Genomic DNA, 5,643 nt, shown 5'->3' with positions numbered 1-5,643 from the left:
GTTCTGCCAAAGTAATCTATTGTGTACTCTACTGTCTCTGTTAAGTTCAAATTGATGAAAAGCATTGTTAAATATCATTATGATTAGATCTGGCCTAAAAGTGTTAAAATCACCCTGACTAATGAATGGCTATCATTTCAGGATGTTAAGGAATTCTATTTTGACCAGATACTCTAAGTTCTCTTGGCACCTTTAACAGACGTTCTGAAAATCAAAGTTCTAAATTATCCGGACTTTTGACATCCCCAGAGGGCCCCTGGAGATGTCAAAAGAGATATCTCTCATCTTGCAGAGATAATAACCAATCGGCTGTTTAGATTAAAAGCAATGCCAAGATGTGAAATGATGCTAAGCTTCAGTTATAAATGTGTTTCTTTCTAGCTGCTCCAGTCTCTGGCTCAGAAGCCAGATCCTTTAAAGAGGGACTGATGAAGTCTCCGTCCAGCTAACGCTGAACAACCAGGCATTGCTAGTTCAAATGTATTGCTAGTTCAAATGTGGATCAAACGGGAGGTCTAGCCAAAAGGGAAAAAGTGTTCCAAGAGAGACTTAGAGACGACGGGAGATGGTTATGCAGCAGATGCTAGAGAACTGGGTTCCAGGAGCCCAAGAAAGCTCTAGTGTCCACAGGCTACACGGTGAAAGCCCGGAAGCACAAAAACTTAAACTTATGGGTTACACGGTAAGACTAGTTAAACCCGGAAACCCAGGCCCATAACCCACTGGCTACACGGTAAATATCCGGAAGCCAAAGGATGGCAGACACCTCTGCCACAATTTCTCCTCTAAGTCAGGCTACGCAGTAAGCACTGGTTAAACCGCCAGTTAAATCTGAAAGCCCAGGAAGTCAGTCTAGAGACCCGACTTGTTGCCTCACTTCTCCTCTTTTCTCTTCCAGAAGGGAAGTTACTACAGTTCTGCAGGACTCTCCACTGTGATGTACGGTTTGATCCCCAGACCTTATGTAAGAAATGGTTGACCTTTCCTGTAATAATGCCTGGCCATAGTATGGAGGACCAAACAGCATAACCAGAATAAAAGGTTAAACTATGAAATAATGTGACTGCTAGATCGATTTTTTGGTGTAGGCGGTAAATGGGCAGAACTCCCCTTTTAAACCAAACTGAGGGATAGATAGGAAATTGCACTGATGGTCTCAAAGTATGCTAGGTCCCCACAGTTAATCTTACCTAAAAGGTCATAGTTCTCCTCATGGGCACAGTTTTAACTCACAGGAAAATAATAAGCATGAGAATTTGCCCATGACCATAGGTTTTTTAGCTCACCCTGACATTAAAGAAATCTTAAAATCAGGGTTGGGTTGAGCACCCCCTTGACTGACATCATAGAGTCTGCTCCTTGGTCTACTTTATTAGAGACCAGGAGAATGAGGAGCAAGCTAGCAGCAGAGGATAGGCAACAGGCCATTCAATGGTTGCTTTACACGGTGATCTGCTGTCAAGGAGACCCAGCAAGGCCAGTGCACCCCAAACAGCACCTGTTGCTGATATAAGGAGCCAGGGCATTGGGCAAGCAGCTGTTGTGACAGAAACTACCTTCTGTCAGCTCTGCCAAGAACAAGGCCACTGGACATGGAACTGCCCTGGGTGTTGAAGGACTCCTGGTTCAGAACCGCAGACCTTGTGGCCTGGAGCTAAAAAGCCTTTGACTCTGCCCAGCCTCTACCCAGCTTCCAGCTCCAGCCACTGCTATTGAGGGGATGGCCTAGGGTCAGTGAACCACAAGTTGCCTATTTCTATCAGCCTCCTATTCAGCTCTCCTCCTAGTCCAGCCACGTAATGCAAGTCAACAGGGTGTCTCCCTTAAAGGAGATTAGCATCTCTTTCAATTCTCTTCCAGCACCCCACGGATAGGTCTGGGCCTCACATACCCAGCCAGGCCTTAAAAGTCTATCCAATAGTATTAATCTTAGAAAGCCCTCCCTGCCAGTTCCTAAAAACAGGGCTTTTAGTAACAGCTAACTCAGGTAGTCCTGCACCTATTTGGACAGGTCCTCACTGAGGGCTTAAAGGGCCTAGCTCTTGAGGGGGGAGCACAATAATCCATAATGTGGATGGTTAAATGTAAATGATTTGTTAGTCTGTCTCCTTTCCCAGCCTGAGACTCTAGTCTTGTACACTTCTTCCTTGCAGGTGGCCAGAACAAGCAAGACATGGCCTGCCCCAGCATCGAAGAACCCTTACAGGGCACTGCGTTGCCAAAGAGGTGAATCCCCAGAGCTGGGTCAGGGAGCAGAGAACCACCACCGCACTGGCTTTCCACGGAAGTCACCATTCTGGGTGATCGCACAACCTGCACCTTGGGCGTTTGGTGCTGCAGCAGTGGAGATGTGGAGCACTCAGACAGTAACCTACGGAAAGCAAAAGCTCGTGATGGTTGCCTTGCCATGTGTGATCTATGGGAACGGGTCCTGGGTCTGAGCAAGAGACCCTTGCCTAATGTGGTGAGGAGCCCAATGTGCTTTTGGAGTTAGTTTGTTCTACATGGGTAGCCACACTTCAGAAGCACAGCAGCAGGGATGGGTATCTCCCACAGAAAAGGGACCATTCCCAAATTACTGCCAGATGCAAGATCGCTTGAGCCTCACTCTGTGCTCTGAGTCCTCATGCATGACACTGCTACTTTCTGCACATATTTCTGAGCCCTCCCTCCCATCCAGGGGAGATTGTTTTGCATGTGATTCTGGTTTGGCCCTGCTCCCTTTCAGTGGCAGTGTTCTTCTGAGTCTACGAAGCTGTCTCTGCTGAGTTGTGGGCAGCAGACACCTGGTGCCAGGAGCCCCCCTCAAGCAGCACTGTGGATCCCACTTGCCAAATGCTGCTCCCCTTTTTCCTTGCAGGTGACCAGCACAAGCAGTACATGGCTTGCCCCAGCATCGAAGAACACTTACAGGACACTACGTTGCCAAAGAGGCGAATCCCCAGAGCTGGGTCTGGGAGCGGAGAACCACCCCCGCACTGGCTTTCCGCGGAAGTCACCATTCAGGGTGATCACACGACCTGCGCCATGGGCATTCGGTGCTGCAGTGGTGTAGCTGTCATGCGTCCAGACAGTAACCTAAGGAAGGCGAAAGCTCGTGATGGTTGCCTTGCCCTAGGGGATCTATGGGAAAGGGTCCTGGGTCTCAGGAAGAGACCCTTGCCTAATGTGGTGAGGAGCCCAAAGCGCTTGTGGAGGTAGTTCGTACTACACGGGTAGCCGCTCTTCCAGAAGCACAGCAGCAGGGATGGGTATCTCCCCCAGAAAGGGGACCATTCCAAAACTACTGCCAGCCTCGAGATCGCTTGAGCCTCACTCTGAGCTCCGAGTCCTCACGCATGACCCTGCCAGTTTCTGCATGCACGTCATTCTGAGCCCTCCCTCCCTTCCTGGGGAGATTGCGTAGTGGGCGCATGATTGCGGTTTGGCCCTGTTCCCTTACAGTGGCAGTGTTCTTCTGAGTCTATTAAACCATCTCTGCTGAGTTGTGGGCCGTGGACACGTGGTGCCAGCAGCCCCCTCAAGGAGTACTGTGGATCCCACTTGCCAAACTCCACTGTGCTTCTTCCTTGTAGGTGGCCAGTACAAGAAAGACATGGCCTGCCCCAGCATCGAAGAACCCTTACAGGGCACTGCGTTGCCAAAGAGGCGAATCCCCAGAGCTAGGTCCAGGAGCAGAGAACCACCACCACACTGGCTTTCCGCAGAAGTCACCATTCAGGGTGATCACACGACCTGCGCCATGGGCATTTGGTGCTGCAGCGGTGGAGCTGTCATGCGCCCAGACAGTAACCTATGGAAGGTGAAAGCTCGTGATGGTTGCCTTGCCCTCGGGGATCTATGGGAACGGGTCCTGGGTCTCAGGAAGAGACCCTTGCCTAATGTGGTGAGGAGCCCAAAGCGCTTGTGGAGGTAGTTTGTACTACATGGATAGCCACACTTCCAGAAGCACAGCAGCAGGGATGGGTATCTCCCCCGGAAAGGGGACCATTCCCAAACTACTGCCAGCCATGAGATCGCGTGAGCCTCATTCTGTACTCCGAGTCCTCACGCATGACCCTGCTACTTTCTACACGCACATTGTTCTGAGCCCTCCCTCCCCTCAATGGCAGATTGCATTGTTTTGCTGGCGTGTGATTCTAGTTTGGCCCTGCTCCCTTTCATTGGCAGGGTTCTTCTGAATCTACGAAGCCATCTCTGCTGAGTTGTGGGCAGCAGACACTTGGTGCCAGCAGCCTCCTCAATGAGTACTGTGCATCCCACTTGCCAAATGCCGCTGCGCTTCTTTCTTGCTGGTGGCCAGCACAAGCAACACATGGCCTGTCTCTACTCGAGGGGAGGCTGCCGTACAGGTGTGTGAATCTGGTTTGTTCCTGCTCCCTTTCAGTGGCAGTGTTCTTCCAAGTCTACGAAGCCATCTCTGCTGAGTAGTGGGCAGCAGACACGTGGTGCCAGGAGCCCCCTCAAGGAGTACTGTGGGTCCCACTTGCCAAACGCCACTGTGCTTCTTCCTTGCTGGTGGCCAGCACAAGCAAGCCATTGCCTGCCCCAGCATCGAGGAGCCCTTGCGGGGTGCTGCGTTTGCCAAAAAGGCTAATCCCCAAAGCCGGGTCTAGGAGTGGAGAACCACCACCGCACTGTTTTTCACAGAACTCACCATTCTGGTGATAGCACAACCTGCGCCGTGGGCATTAGGTGCAACAGCGGTGTAGTTGTTGTGCGTCCAGACAGTAACCTATGGAAGGCGAAAGCTCATGACGGTTGCCTTGCCCTCGGGGATCTATGGGAACGGGTCCTGGGTCTCAGGAAGAGACCCTTGCCTAATGTGGTGAGGAGCCCAAAGCTCTTGTTGAAGTAGTTCGTACTACATGGGTAACCACTCTACCAGAAGCATGGCAGCAGGGATGGGTATCTCCCCTGGAAAGGGGACCATTCCAAAACTGCTGCCAGCCGTGAGATCACGTGAGCCTCACCTCTGCGCTCCGAGTCCTCACGCTTGACCCTGCCAGTTTCTGCACGCACGTCGTTCTGAGCCCTCCCTCCGATCCAGGGGAGATTGTATTGCTGGCGCGTGATTCTGGTTTGGCCCTGCTCCCTTTCAGTGGCAGTGTTCTTCTGAGTCTACGAAGCCGTCTCTGCTGAGTTGTGGGTAGCAGACACGTGGTGCCAGCAGCCCCCTCAAGGAGTACTGTGGATCCCACTTGCCAAACGCCGCTGTGCTTCTTCCTTGCAGGTGGCCAGCAAAAGCAAGACAAGGCCTGCTCCAGCATCGAAGAACCTTGAAGAGCATTGCGTTAGCAAAGAGGCGAATCCCCAGAGCTGGGTCTGGGAGCGGAGAACCACCACCGCACTGGCTTTCGGCGGAAGTCACCATTCGGGGTGATCGCACGACCTGCGCCTCGGGCGTTCTGTGCTGCAGCGGTGGAGCTGTCGAGCACCTATGGAAGGCGAAAGCTCATGACGGTTGCCTTGCCAACTGTGATCTATGGGAACGGGTCCTGGGTCTCATCAAGAGACCTTGCCTAATGTGGTGAGGAGCCCAACGTGCTTTCAGAGGTAGCCCTAGCCCTAGCCCTAACCCTAACCCTAACCTTAACTCTAAACCTAGGCGTAAACCTAAACCTATCCTAGCCCTAAGCCTAG

The sequence above is a fragment of the Lepus europaeus genome, chromosome 12 (assembly GCF_033115175.1).
Source record: "Lepus europaeus isolate LE1 chromosome 12, mLepTim1.pri, whole genome shotgun sequence".
In the NCBI taxonomy this organism is placed as follows: domain Eukaryota; kingdom Metazoa; phylum Chordata; class Mammalia; order Lagomorpha; family Leporidae; genus Lepus; species Lepus europaeus.
Note: the sequence above shows the minus strand (reverse complement) of the source record.